A 15,652-nucleotide genomic window follows, 5' to 3' on the forward strand; every position below is an offset into this window, starting at 1 on the left:
CACATTATAATATTCAAAATGTCCAGTTTTCAACAAAAACATATAAGGCATACAAAGAAACAGGAAAGCATGGTGCATTCACAAGAAAAAAAAAAAAGAAATTGACAAAACTGTCCCTAAGGAAGTCCAGACATTGGACTTACTAGACAAACATTTTTTTTTTTAGATTTTTTTTTAAATTTATTTACTTGACAGAGATAGACAGCCAGCGAGAGAGGGAACACAAGCAGGGGGAGTGGGAGAGGAAGAAGCAGGCTCCCAGTGGAGAAGCCCGATGTGGGACTCGATCCCAGAATGCCAGGATCACGCCCTGAGCAGAAGGCAGACGCCTAACAACTGTGCTACCCAGGCCCCCTAGACAAAGATTTTAAGCCAGTTGTCTTAAATAACTCAAAGAGCTGAAGAAAACCATGGATGAAGAACTAAGGAAGACCAGAATGATGTGTGATCAAATAGAGAATATCAATTAAAAGATAGAAATTCTATAAAGGAATCAAATAGAAATTCTGCAGCTAAAAAGTCAATACTGAGGTAAGAATTTTGCCATGGGAGATCAACATCAGATTTATTTATTTTTTTTAAAGATTTTATTCATTTATTTGACAGAGATAGAGACAGCCAGCGAGAGAGGGAACACAAGCAGGGGGAGTGGGAGAGGAAGAAGCAGGCTCATAGTGGAGGAGCCTGATGTGGGGCTCGATCCCAGAACTCCAGGATCACGCCCTGAGCTGAAGGCAGACGCTTAACTGCTGTGCCACCCAGGTGCCCCTCAACATCAGATTTAATGCAGGCAGATGAAAGAATCGATGACTGGAAGAGAATAAACTGGAATTACCCAGTTGGAAGTGCATAAAGCAAAAAGAGTGGAGAAAAACTAACAGAACTTAAGGGACTTGTGGGATACTATTAAGTATATCAACATATGCATTATGAGAGTCACAGAAGCAGAGAAAGGGCCAGAAAAAAATATATTGAAGAAATAATGGCCAAAAACTTCCCAAATGTGATGAAAAACATGAATCTACACATCTACATAGCTCAGCAAACTTTAACTAGGATGAATGCAAAAAAAGTATACATCAAAACACATTACAATCAAACTGTTGCAAGACAAAGAGAGTCTCGAAAGCAGAAGAGAAAAGTGATGCATCCTGTACAAGGGATCCTCAATAAGATTAATGGCCAATTTCTCATGAGAAGCCATAGAGGCCAGGAAGTGGTGGGATCCCATAATTAAAGTGCTGAAAGAAAAACTGTCAACCAAGAATTCTACATCTGGCAAAACTATCTTTCCAAAATGAAGAAGAAATTAAACATTCCAAGATAAGCAAGAGTTGATGGAGTTTATTGCTAGTAGATCTGCCCTATGATAAATGCTAATGGGAGTGTTTCAGGCTGAAATAAAAGGATGCTAGAAAGTAACTCAAAGCCATATGAATAAGTAAAGAATACCAGTAAGGGTAAATACACAAATAAGTGTAAAATCCAGTATTATTATATTTTTGGTTTGTATCTCTTCTTTTTGTTTCCCACGAGACTTAAAAGATAAATGCATATGCAATTATTATAAATCAATGTTAATGGGCACATAATATATAACAATGTAATTTGTGACAACATAAAATGGTAGGAGATAGAGCTGTATAGGAGCAGAGCTTTTGTATGCTATTGAAGCTGGTTGGTATCAATTCAAAGTAGATTATTATAAATTTAGTATTTTAATTGTAATCCTCAAGGAAGCCACTGAGAAAATAGCTAAAATATATACAGAAAAGGAAATGAGGGGGCGCCTGGGTGGCACAGCGGTTAAGCGTCTGCCTTTGGCTCAGGGCGTGATCCCGGCATTATGGGATTGAGCCCCACATCAGGCTCCTCTGCTATGAGCCTGCTTCTTCCTCTCCCATTCCCCCTGCTTGTGTTCCCTCTCTCGCTGCCTGTCTCTCTGTCTCTCTGTCGAATAAATAAATCTTTTAAAAAAAAGAAAAGGAAAGGAAATGAGGAGAGACTCAAAATGGCACACTGGGAAAAAAATCAAACACAAAAGAAAACAGTAATAGAAGAATTGAGAAATAAAAAAGATATGACTTATAAAACAATAACAAAATGGCAGAAGTACATCCTTCCTTATGAGTAACCACTTTAAATGTAAGTGGATTAAATGCATAGATCAAAACACAGAGACTGACAGAATGGATAAAAAACATGGTGCAACTTTATGTTGTCTACAGGAGACTCACTTTATATCCAAAGACACAAATAGGATGAAAACGAAGGGATGAAAGAAGATATAGTTCATGCAAAGAGTAACCAGAAGAAAGCTGGAATGGGCATAATAATACAGTGAAATAGACTTTAAGTCAAATTTTTATGAGATACGAGGACATTATATGTTGATTAAAGTGTCAATTTAAGAAGATATAATAATTATAAATATATATGCACTAACCAACAGAGTCCCAAAACGAATAAAGCAAATGTTCACAGAACTGAAGAGGAAAACAGACAGTTTACAGTAATAGTTGAAGACTTCAATACCCCACTTTCAAAAGTAGATAGAACATCTAGACAGAAGGATAATAAGGAAACAGAGAATTTGAACAACACTACACACCAACTAGACCACACAGACATTTATAGAACATGCCATCCAACCACAGTAGTGACCTCCGAGTGCACATGAAACATCCTCCATGATAGACCATATGTTAGGCCACAAAACAAGTCTCAATAAATTTTAAAAGATTGCATTTATACTAACTATCTTATCTGACCACAATGGAATGAAACTTGATATTAACAACAGAAGGAAAACTGGGAATTTTCACAAATACGTGAAAATTAGACAACATGCTCTCAACCAATGAATAAAAGAAAAAATAACAAGGGAAATTAGACAATATTTAAGGATGAATGAAAATGAAAACACAACATACCAAAATGTATGGGATGCAGTGAAAACAGCTAAGAGGGAAATTTGTAGCTGTAAATGCCTTCATTAAAAAATAAGAAAGACTACAAATCAGTAACCTAACTGTACACCCTAAGGAACTAGAAAAAGAAGAGTAAATTAAACCCAATGCTAGGGGGCGCCTGGGTAGCGCAGTCGTTAAGCGTCTGCCTTTGGCTCAGGGCGTGATCCCGGCATTCCGGGATCGGGTCCCACATCGGGCTCCTCCGCTGGGAGCCTGCTTCTTCCTCTCCCACTCCCCCTGCTTGTGTTCCCTCTCTCGCTGGCTGTCTCTCTGTCACATAAATAAACAAAATCTTTTAAAAAAAAAATCCCAATGCTAGCAGAAGGAAGGAAATAATAAAGATTAGAGTGAGACAAATGAAATTAAAAATAGAAAAACAATAGAGAGGATCAACACAACCAAGAGTTATTTCTTGAAAAAAAAATCGACAAAATTGGCAATCCTTTGGCTGGACTAAGCACAATCAAAAGAAAGAGAGAAGAAAGAAACGCAACTAAGTGAAATGGAAATAATGGGGACATTACTACCAATCTTACAGAAATAAAAAGGATTATAAGAGACTACTATAAACTATTGTATGCCAACAAATTAGATAACCTAGATGAAATAGACAAATACCTAGAAAAACAAAATTACCAAAACTGACTCAAGAAGAAATAGAAAATCTAAACCAGATATATAAGAAATAGAGAATTGAATCAGTAATCAAATCCTCCTAATAACAACAACAAAAGTCTAGAGTCAGATGGCTTCACTGGTAAGTTCTACCCAACATTTAAAGAAGAATTAACTCCAGTCCTTTTCAAACTCTTCCCCAAAATAGAAGACGAAGGAACATTTCCTAAATCATTTTGTGATGCCAGAGCTAAAGGCACCAGAAGAAAAGAAAACTATGGATCACACCAAAAAATGAAACAAATAAAATTAATTTAAATAGGAGAGAAAGAAAGAGAGAGAGAGAGAAAGACAGAAGTGAAAGAGGAAGAAGGGAGGGAGGAAGGCAGAAAAAAAGAAGGAGGTAGGGAGGACAGAAGGAGGGGAGGGAGGGAGGCCAAACACTATGGACAAATATCCTTTATGAATAAAAATGCAAAATTCTAAACAAAGTATTAGCAAACTGAATCCTATTGCATGTTGAAAGGATTATATACAGTAATCAAAACAGTATGATACTGACATAGGGTAGAAATAGAGATTGGGGTGCCTGGGTGGCTCAGCTGGTTAAGCAGCCGACTCTTGATTTCAGCTGAGGTCATGATCTCGGGGTCCTGGGATTGAGCCCCATGTCAGGCTCTGTGCTCAGAGAGGAGTTGGCTTAAGGATTCTCCCTCTTTCTCTCCCTCTCCCTCTGCCTCTCTCCCCCCTTATGCATCTGCACACATTCTCTCTTTCTCAAATAAATAAATAAAACTTAAAAAAAAAAAAGAAATAGGGGCGCCTGGGTGGCACAGCGGTTAAGCGTCTGCCTTCGGCTCAGGGCGTGATCCTGGCGTTCTGGGATAGAGTCCCACGTTGGGCTCCTCTGCTGGGAGCCTGCTTCTTCCTCTCCCATTCCCCCTGCTGTGTTCCCTCTCTCGCTGGCTGTCTCTCTCTCTGTCAAATAAATAAATAAAATCTTTAAAAAAAAAAAAGAAATAGATATCAATGGAAATGAATTGAGAGTCCAGAAATAAATCTATGCATAGATGGCCGATGATTTTTGACAAAGATGTCAAGACAATTCCATGGGAAAAGAACAGCCTCTTCAGGAAGTGATACTGGGACAACAAGATATCTACACACAAAAGAATTAATTTGGACCCTTATCTCACATCATATACAAAAATTAATATAAAATGGATCTGAGACCTAAATACAAGCACTAACACAATAAAACTCTTAGAAAAAGACATAGGGGTAAATCTTCATGACCTTCAATTTAGTGATGGATTCTAGGTATGACACTGAAGCATGAGCAGCACAAGAAAAAGGAGATAAATTGTGGTTCATAAAAATCAAAAACTTTTGCGCATCAAAGGATACTATCAAGAAAGTGTAAAGGTGAACCACATAATGAGAGAAAATATTTGCAAATTATATATCTGATAAGGGTCAGTATCTAGAATATATAAAGAGCTCTTAGAACTCAACAACAAAACGACAAACAACCTGTCTTAGTCCATTCAGGGTGCTACAACATAACACAGTTGACTAGGGGTCTTATAAACAACAACAAAAACATTGATTTCACATCGTTCTGAGAAGACCAAGATCAGCAGATCTGATGTCTGGTGAGAGCCTGCTTCCTGGTTCATAGACCACTTCATCCTCACATGGTGGAAGAGGTAATTATCCCTCTGGGGTCTCTTTTTTAAGAGTACTAATCCCATTTGTGAGGGCTCTGCCCTTATGACCTAATCATCTCTCAGAGGCCCCACCTCCATTACTATCACATTAGGGGTTAGAATTTCAACACATGACTGGGGGGGTGTCACCCAAATATTCAGTCTATAGCACAACACAATCTAAAAATGGGCAAAGGACAGGGCGCATGGGTGGCTCAGTTGGCTAATTCTTGATTTCAGCTCAGGTCATGATCTCAGGGTCATGAGATGGAGCCCTGCATCTGGCTCCGTGCTGGGCGTGGAGCCTGCTTAAGAGTCTCTCTCTCCCTCTGCCCCTCCCCCCCACTTGCCTATGCTCTTTCTCTGTCTCTCAAAAAATAAAAATTAAAAAAAATGGGCAAAGAACTTGAACTGACAGTTCCCCAAAAGAACACACGAATGACTACCAAGTAGATGTACTGTGCTCAGCATCATTAGCTATTAAGGAAATGCAAAGCAAAACCACAATGAGATACCACTTCATACCCACCAGGATGTCTATAGTAAAAAAAAAAAAAAAAAAAAAAAAAAAAAAAGGAAAAGAAAAGTGTTACCAAGGATGTAGAGAAATGGAAATTTTCACACCCTGCTGGTGACAATATAAAATGGCGCAGCTGCTTTGGAAAACAGACCGCCAGCCCTCAGTGAATTACACATAGAATTATCAGAAGACCCAGCAATCCAATCCTGGGTATGTACCCAAAAGATCTGAAAATGCGTGTCTGCACAAAGATTTGCATGGAGATGTCCAACGCTGGATTATTTATGATACAGACAAAGTGAACACAATCCAGATACCCATCAGCCGATGAACGTGGCCTGTCAATTGGATACATTGTTGCAATATTGTTACATTACATTACAGAAATATTGTTGCAGTGCAATGTTATCAGCAACACATATGAATGAAGTGCGCACTACACACGGAGGAACCTCAAATACATTATACTAAACAAAAGACACCAGACACAGAAAGCCACACACACGATTCAATGTATATGAAATACTCAGAAAAGGAAAAGGAAATCAGTACAGACAGGAAGAAGATTGGGTGGGCCAGGAGGGGAAATGGGATTGATTACAAACGTGACACAAGGGATCTTTTTGGAAATGTTCTAAGGTTGGGTCGGGCGATGATGGTGGCACAACTCACTAAAAATCATTGACTTGCGCATGTTCAACGGCTGGAATTTATGCTATGTAAATTACACCTTTAATAAAGCTGTGAAAATAAAAATAAAAAAGAGGAAATGAGTTGAAGGAGGGGTTCTCTCAATTATTTTTTTCCCAGTAGGTCTTTGGCTGAAATGCAAATTTAACCACTTCCTCCCCATTGACCAGCTCTGAATACTAGTGGGGGCTGGGGGGGTGTTGAGAGATCTTATCACACCCTCCTTCCAGGACCTTGTGAGCCATGCACAGACCCAAAGAGCCCCCTCAAGGGACCCTTCCCTCAACGCAGATCTGTTTCTGAGGGGGCTCATGGTTACCCCCATGGACATGGCCACTGTGTTCAGTTTCCACTTCCAAAAGCATCTACTTCTTAAACACAAGGGGTTAAGTGGTTCCTGCTACACCCCACTCACTCCCTAAGTTATGGCCTGAGCCATAACTGCCAACATCCCTTGGAACTAAGTCGACCTTCCTTGCTGTTCCGCAGGGTCCCACACGGCGTGTGCGTGCTGTGTGACTTCTGGCCCACCTCTGCATTCCTTACCTTGGTTGCTCTGTTCCACCATGCCGTTCTCAAGTTCCTGGAGCCAGCCACGTTCCTTCCTGCCTAGTGCCTTTGTACTTGGAGTGCCTTCTGCCCAAAATGTTTCCACGATGGTTGGGTCCTTTCTGGCATCCGGCATGCCCCTGAATGTTCCTGCCTTGACCTCTCATCGATTTTCTGTGACACTTAGTACCCTTTGCACTTCGTTTGTCCATTACTTCTTTTTGTCTGTCTCTCTCCATCAGAATCCAGGCTGCGTGAGGGCTTGTGTATATTTCTGTGGGGTACCCCCAGTACACAGCCAAGGGCTCGCTCAGTGTTAGTGGACAGAAGGCAGGGAGCGGAGAGTGGCTGGCTGGCTGGGCAGGTGGATAGAAGGGTGATGAGTGGGTAGGTGGGTGAATGAGCAGGTGGAGAGAAGGGTGGGGAGGCAGGAGGGATTGAATATCTTCAGGTTAACATACCTCCAGAAGCACTGTAGTGAGCGATCAAGAATATACATTCAGGAGCCCGAAGTCTGAGTTCAAATCCCATCTCTGCCACTCACCAGCTGTGTGACCTTGGACAAGTCATTTGCCCTCTCTGAGCCCCAATTTCCTTCTCCATAAAATAGGGATGGGGATGATGATGAGTTTTTTTTTTTTTTTTAAGATTTATTTATTTAGCTGGGCAGAGGGAGAGGGCGAGAGAATCGCAAGCAGACTCCATGCTCAGCACCCAATGTGGGACTCGATCCTATGACCCTGAGATCACCACCTGAGCCAAAACCAAGTAAGATGCTTCACTGACTGCACCACCCAGGCGCCCCCAGTGATGAGTTTTAAGTGAGATGATGTATCTTTAAAGACCTTAAAAACCCTGGGACAGGGGCGCCCAGCTGGCTCAGTCAGTAGAGCGTGAGTGAGGCTCTCAATCTCAGGGTCGTGGGTTCGAGCCCCATGCTAGGTGTAGAGATTACTTAAAAAATAAAATTAAAATAAAAAAAAAAAAGAAAACAACCCTGACACAGAGTAATCTCTCAGCAAATATTAGCTCCATTGTACTATTCCTTTTCTTCATCGTTTAAGCTCTCAGTTTCCTCTGCGCGGTATCATAAAACTCACCCTGAAGGTCAAGAGAAAGAAAAGAAAAACAAAAGCTGGCTTCCTCCCAATACTGGTTCTCCAGAGAACACGAGATATTTCAACAGTGGGGGAGAGAATTTCTATAGGGCAAACATCCTTCAAATCAGCCGCAGGGGAATTTGTACCAAGTTCCTCAAAAACAGCTAGAAAAAGGAGAAAAAAATAGAAGAAATAAGCAGCGAGATGCTTTCTCTTTTTCTTTGGAGTGGTCATGTGGGTTAGCTGCCGATTGTTTCCCAAAAATGAGTCAGCTGGGGAGAGATGGCATGCGCGTTTGAGCAAACCTGTATCATCCCAACAGCACAAAGTAGCACTCCCCCCCCCTGTAACATTTAGTCCTGGTTCGGACCCATTTTCACAGCCTGGTGCAGGCGTAGGAAGGAGATACACCCAGGATCAAATCCCTGCCACGTCACTTCTTAGCTTGAAGTCACTTCTTAGCTGAGAAGCTTCTTAGCCTCTTAGTGATGTTTCACTTCTCTGAACCTTGTTTTCTTCATCTGTAAAATGGGAACAGTCTTGTTAGCCTTACAGGGTTTGTGGGATAAAATGAGATCCTGCAGATGCCTAAAAAATGCAAGATCCTAACAATAGTGGTGGTGGTAATTAACTTCTCTTGCTCTCCCTCTTGCACTCCTGCTAGGCATGGGTTTGCTGCATTTTCTCTCCTGATTTCTTAAACATCTGCCAGAGGGAAACATCTGACCCTTTCCTGGGCCCCTCTGACTTGTCAGCAAGATGGAAACTCTCTTGAGAATTTCTTTTCTCATGTGCTCATAATGGCTGCCCTCTCCCCTTGGCTATGCATCCCCACCTGACAGATGAGCAAAAGGAGACATTCAGAGACGTGACCTGACATGCCCGAGGGACCGTCTTCTCAAGGGCATGGAGACAGGGTCCTGCTCCCTGCAGCTCTGGATCAGGAAGCTAGATTCAAAGGCAAGGGGGTCAGAGGAGGCCTGGAGGGGGTTCCAAACTCAGACCCCTCCTGGGCCAGACAAGCAGTGTGCCTGAGTGAAGCATGGGAGCTTGGCGAGTCTCTGACCCTGGGGTCTCACTCTTCTCTCTCAGCTGAGAGGTGGGCTCTGAGGACCACCGGGGCCCCCTGGGTCCACTTATACCACCCCTGCGCGCCTCTGTGCTTTGGCGTCCACGTCCGTGAGAAGCGGTGCCTCACAGGCCCTGCCTGCCTCTCATAGGTCATGACCGTGAGGCCTGGGGGGTAATGTCAGCCATCCGCAGGAGGCCAGCATCACGCTGGTGGCCCCAAATGTCTTCCTAGCAGGTGACCTTTGGTGATCAGAGGGCTCTGCCCTGCGGTCCGGCCCCCTCCCACCTCTTTCTCACTCCCCCAGGGAGGGGCCAGCGGCTTGGTGGGCGGGGCCTGCGGGGAGCTGCTCACCACATCCTCCTCTTCCTCCCACCCTGCACACGCGGCCGGCGGGGCAGGGGTGGCAGCCACACTCTGACAGACCCACTGGTGCCTCTCTGCCGAGTGACCCACAGGCTCGGGGTCCGACTGTTTGCCGGCTCCTCCCTGGAAGTGACTGCCAGCCACACGGCCGTCTGTCTGTTTGCCTGCCCTTCTGGCTGTCTGTCTCTCTGGGTGTCTGCCTGGCTGGCCACCTGCCGGTTTGCTTGACTTCCCCTGTCTGTCTGTCTGCCTGCCTGACAGCCCTTGTCGCCACGCGCCCCCTCCCTGGTGCAGCCGATTGGTCCCTTACCCCAGTCTCTGCCTTCTGTCTGTGTGTGACCTCGCTGGGATGTGACCGCCGGTTGCCTGTGCCCCCAGCTGGCTCCCTCTGTGTGGCCCACCTGCCTGGAGCCCAGCTGCCACCCATCGGGGTGACAGGTCCTATGCTTGTCTGGCTGGAGACGCGGGCCAGGCTGTGGCTCCCCATCCCCGCCCTGCCCGTTCCTTCTAACCCTCGTCCCCCTCCCCCACGCTGAGCCTGGCTGCAGCCCCTGGGAGCCCACTGGATTACCCCGAGCGCACAGAATGGATTTCTGAGGGACAAGCTGGAACAGCAGGTAACTGGGCTCCAGCCACTGTTCTCTGCAGGCACCTGGCACTTTCTCTGCCCCAGGCGGGAGGCCACGGAGGGGTTTCGCGCCCTCATCATCGCTGGGACAGTGAGACCAGCAGGGCTGGGGCTGCAGTCTCCTGTTTGGCCCCCTGCAGGACGACCACAGGATCTTTCTGTGGGGCTGCAGGAGGCCCGGAGGCAGGGGCATGGCCGAGAGGACCCCAAGAGCTGTCTATGGAACCCGGCCTCCAAAAGGCAGGGGTTGGGGAAGGAAGGCTGATCCCAGACCAGACCCGATGCCTCAGGGCAGAGTGGGCATGGGTGGGACGATGAGATGGTATGGCACTTCTAGGGGGCCCAGTTGTGGGGGAAGGGGCAGAGATTTTGTGCTAGGTTCCGTGTTTTAGTTCTTTATGTCATCCAACCCCTCAAAACGGGTTGGTGTACCCATTTCACAGAGAAAGAATGGGGGCTGGCTCTGAGAGGTAGAATGACTTTCCCAAGGTGACTCACCAGTGTGTAGCAGGGTGGGCAGGTGACTCGGATGCCGGCCCTGTCCTCCACACTGTGTCTTTCTCATGAAAGCCCAGGCGATGGGCCCACGGAGGAGAAGGGCGCGAGGGGACGGGGGAGGCTGAGCCTGGAAACATGGGGGAAAGGAGGGGGAGGAAGGAGAAGGCAGGCACTTGCCTGGCAGAGCAGCTGGGTGAGTACAGGCATCTGGTGGGAACGTCGGACCTGTGGAAGGAACGGCCAGTGCGGCTCAGTGGAAGCAGCGGGCCCAGGCAGGGGCATTAAAAAGGCAGGGGCTGCTCCTGGGAAGACATCTGCATTCCCCTAGGGGGAAAGCGTGGGGGTTTTAGAAGCACATGGTGGAGTGGGGAAAACCTGGTGGGTTCAAAAGCCAGCCATGCGACTCCTTAGCTGGGGAGAACGTGGGCAAGTCTCTGGGCTTCGTCCAGCCTTGTGGAGTCTCAGTTTTCTCATCTGTAAAATGGGGATGAAGGCAGTTCCATCCTCGTGGGGCAAGTTGTGAGGACTGGAGGGCACAAAAATATGAAAGCTGCCAACTAGAAGCCAGCCCAGGAAGGCAGCTTGTAACCACGAGGAACCTGGAGCCCATAGCAGAGAAGGGCCAGTCTCCAAGAGCGGAAGAGGGCTCAGGGACACATTCAAGAACCTGCAGCCCGGCCTCCCTCAGCCTCCACGGTTCTGGTCCTCCCAGCACCAGGGCTCAGCACGCTGTTGACACCTGACAGTTGCCCACTATCCTCATATCAGGTGAGGCTGGGAGCCTCATTCAGCCCATTTCACAGATGAGGAGACTGAGGATATCTGGTCACCTGTGGCCACAAGATGCGGAGCTGGGTTTGGACCCTCCAGTCTGCTTGACGGCAGGACCACGCCTGCCGGGTGGGATAGCATAAAAGCAAGACTCACAGTCTTGAGGGTCCTTCTGAGAGGGGGCAGGGCAGGCTTCAGAGGGACAGCCCAGATTACCTGCTCCCTGTGGTGGGCTCCGCACGGTCCTGCCCTCTCCACCCCTGGCAGGGTGTCTGGATCTTCACCACCCCACAGGGGAGGGAACGAAGGGCCCTCATGTTAGGAGAACAAAATTCAGGGCCAGGGAGGTGGGTGAACAAGACAAAGGCTGAGTCCTGGGCTCCCACCTGCCCAGTGACGGCTGGGGCTTGGTGACCATAAAGGGCTTGTGGGCGGCGGGTGGGGGCCGGTGCAGGACGTGGAAGGGGCGAAGGGCACCAGAGGTTTTGGGAGGCACCACTTCTTTCTGTGGCGCCTGATAAATGAATGAATGAATGAATGAATGAATGAATGAATGAATGAAAGGAAGAAGGCGTCCTTGACTCCAGACAGGAGAGCCAGGGCCTTCAGTATCCCTGCAGGCAGGAGTGATGGCTGGGAGGTCCCAGTGGTCGGGTGGGGGACACGGCGTACCAACACACTGCTGATGAAGATTTGGGGCTTTGGAGTCAGCCAGGACGGGACGGAGCCCCAGCTTCACCCCATGGTACCTGTGTGACCTTGAGAAAGCCACGCAACCTCCCTTTCCCCATCTGTAACATCCATTTCGGGTTTGTTGGGAGATTTTATTCTACATGTGTTTTTTTGAACACCTGCTGTTAAGTGGGCACTGTCCCAGGTCCTGGGGATTCAGTGGCGCAGACGGACGGACAGGGCCAGCGCCACGAGGAGGGGAAGGGGGCTTAGCCTTGGCTCACGAGAAATAGTAGCAATTATGTTTTACGTGAAGTGTTGTTGGTAACAGTCATCTTGTTATTTGCTAGAACACATGGCATGGCGTCTGGCTCACACTAAGCCTTCAGGAAACGATAGCTCTTATGGTGATTCTACTCTCCCTTTCACAGCTGGGGAAACTGAGGCTCAGAGAGGGGTAGGGTTTTCAGGGTCACCCAGGGAGTCTTTCACACGCAGAGGGAAGGCAGCTGTGAAGGCAGGAGGAACATTAAGGAGGAGGGTCTTCTGCCCCCACAGCCCCTTCCTCGCCCGCTTCTCCCATCTTTGCCTTCCAGTCCACCCTGAAATCTGGGGGGGGGGCAGGGGGAGCAGAGAGGGGCCCCACCCCCACCCCTGGCTCACAGGTGCCACCGCCCCCACTCCCTGCCCTGGCGCGTGGCCAAAGGGACTTTTTATGACAGCTCATATGCAAGATCTGAGTAAACTTGGAACTTCTGAAACATCCTGAGAATATTCCCCAGGGTGCAGGCAGGGGCCCCACTGATGCCCCCCAGTGGCTGGGACACCTGCAGCCTGCTGGTCCCCCCCCCCCCCCCAGCCTCCAGGAAGGGTCTGGCCACCCGAATGGTCCCCAGAGAAGCCAGGCAAGTACACCAACCTGGCTCCTTGCTCAGGCCTGTGTCCTTCCTCACTGTGTGACCACAGGCAAGCCGCTGGGCCCCTCTGGGCTTCTCTTTCCTCATCTGCCAAGAGGGCTTGAGGATGTAGATTTTGGGACCAGAGCTTCTCCAGTACGAATCTGTAACCCTCAGCCCACTTTGGCCAGGGTGAGGGCAGTCTGGTGGGGTCCTGCTGGGCAGGGGGAGGTAGAGGGCAGACTGCCAACCCTGCCCCAGCCCCCCGCCTCGTGGCTGCAAGCATCCCTTCTTTCTCTGCCTTCCGATCAGCCCGTCCTGGTCTGGGGGGGAGGGGGCTGGATGGAGGGGTGGCTACAGGAGCCGAGAGGGGTCACACAGTCTGGGCGAGGTTGCCCAGCATGGTGAGGATTGTAGGGCAGGTAGAGACCGCACAGGCAGGGGGCGGTTACTGGGAGTGGGGCATGCTTCTCAGCTAGGAGAGGTTGCACAGGCTGGGAGAAGTCCCCGTAGGGAAGGCTTGCTCAGGCTAGGAGAGGCTTCGTGGACAAGGATCCCAGCCCGGCTGGGAGGGAGAGGCAGATAGACAGGTGTCACAGACTGAGGTTGGGGTAGGACCTTCTCCTCATGGTCAGCTCCTACTGACTAAGCTGTGACCCCAGGGTCCTGGCACACCTGGCCTCAGACACCCACAACCCAGCCTTTGCCACTGGCAAAATAAAAAACACTTGTGAGAAGCAAGTAATGTTCCCCACATACCTGCAGTGTGCCTGCCTCACGGTCCCTCGGCCAGGCCAGGGCACTGCCCGCTCTATAGGCGAGGAAAACTGAGCCCCAAACAAAGGGAGAGACATGCCTAAGGGTCCACTGTGGGTCAGTGGCAGAGCCTCCTTTCTGATCAAGGGCAACCTGGCTGATTCTTCCCCAGCCTGAGAGCTCTGCTTGGCTGAGAAGTTTCTGTGTGACCCTGGGCAACCCACCGTCCCTCTCTGAAAGTTCCTTGTTACTAATGTGATGACAGCAGTTACGATCGCTCAGACCCTGGGAGCCGAGGGTGTTGCTTCGGGTGGAGGGAAGTTCCTGGGGACTGTGATGGAGCTGATGGGGAAACTGAGGTCTCTCAGGGGGCCGCCTACGGGCCTGCTCCTTCTATGATTGTTTTGAGAGAGAGAGTGAGAACAAGTGGTAGGGAGGGGCAGAAGGAAAGAGAGAAGCAGACTCCCTGCTGAGCAGGAAGCCTGATGCAGGGCTTGATCCCAAGACCCGGAGATCATGACCTGAGCTGAAGGCAGACACTTAACCGACTGCACTCTAGGCCCCACTCCATACACTAGGGATGCTTTCTTTTATGAACGAAACAGACAAATTTCCCAGCCTCTGGGAACTTATGTTCCGTGATGGAGAAAGGTCATAAACACGAAAACAAAAACACTTACTAAACTAATTCTAATGTCACAACTGCGAGGAAGGAAACAAAGATATGTGTGGCCCAGAGAATTGCAGGGGACACGTGGTGATTGCCTCTTCGAGGAGGCAACATAGAACTTGAAACCAGAGGATGAGAAAACAAAGAAGCATGAGGAAAAATGTTCTAGACAGAGGGAATGGCATGCGCAAAGGCCCTGCGGTGGAGGGGGAAAGATGGAGCCCTGGAGCTTTTATCCTTATCAAGTGTGTCAAGATCCTCAGTGCACCAAATTTAAGAAAGAGGAGTCAAAAAGAATAACCTTGACTTTTGGAGTGAAGAGTCTGCATGGGTTTTAACATTGAGGATAGGCTTCAAAATCCATTAAGATCGAAAGCATTCCCTTTCATTTAGTCACTCATGTAACAGAAGCTTTGAGCATCTACTGCGTGTCGGGTGCTGGTTAACCACTGGCGATTCAGCAGTAACCAAGAGACACATGGTCCCCACCAGGCTGCTGCTCAGAATGTCACTGAAAACAGCGTGAGCAGAGGGCTCTGGTGGAGGGATGGACCCCAGAGGAAAGAGTGACTCATACTCTTTGGAGAGGTTGAAGACTGACAGAGGAGACGTCATTCGAACGGGATTTTGAAGACCGAGTGGGAGGCTGACAGTCCACCGCGGACCGTAGAGAGTTCTGGTGGCTGAAAGAGCGCGTGCTAAGGTGTGGAATAGGGGTGAGCGTCCGTTGGGGAAGCTGTCGGGCATCTGGTATACCCGGAGTCCAGGATGGATGCTGGAGGTCAGAGGCTATCTTAGGGGTCAGATCCTGAAATGTCTTGAATGCTGGGCTAAGGAATTTGGGGTCTTCTCTGAAGGGCAATGGGGAGCCGTGGAGTGACACAGCTGCCATGAGGACTGGGTTGGAGGTGCACCAGCTGGACGCCGGAGAGATCAGGGAGGAGACCAGCAGGAGGGCAGGTACAGAAGTCCCAGAAGACCAGGGATAAACTGGGAGCCCTTTCTTCTGGGTTCCCTTTTGGGAAGTCCCTCAGTCTTGACACTTCCCCTTCTGGCGATCTATCGGCTCTTGTTTCTGGCATGGCTGGGGAGTCCCTCTTCACCCACCTCATTTCATCTTGGTCCCTGTGGGAAACGGGCCATTTTGTTTTTACTGCGCTCCTGCCTTACC

The 15,652-nt window shown here is 48.3% G+C and overlaps 1 protein-coding gene across 1 annotated transcript in view; it reads left to right on the plus strand.

The window, feature by feature from the left end:
* The first annotated feature begins 9,624 nt into the window (after positions 1–9,624).
* The window catches only part of IL21R (interleukin 21 receptor), a 34,748-nt gene continuing 28,720 nt past the window's right edge, over positions 9,625–15,652 (plus strand). The window contains exon 1 of the mRNA XM_057315189.1: positions 9,625–10,207. The gene's annotated coding sequence lies outside the window, so the exon portion shown is untranslated. The remainder of the gene's footprint in view (positions 10,208–15,652) is intronic.

Source organism: Ursus arctos, unplaced genomic scaffold (genome assembly GCF_023065955.2).
Source record: "Ursus arctos isolate Adak ecotype North America unplaced genomic scaffold, UrsArc2.0 scaffold_2, whole genome shotgun sequence".
Classification (NCBI taxonomy): Eukaryota; Metazoa; Chordata; class Mammalia; order Carnivora; family Ursidae; genus Ursus; species Ursus arctos.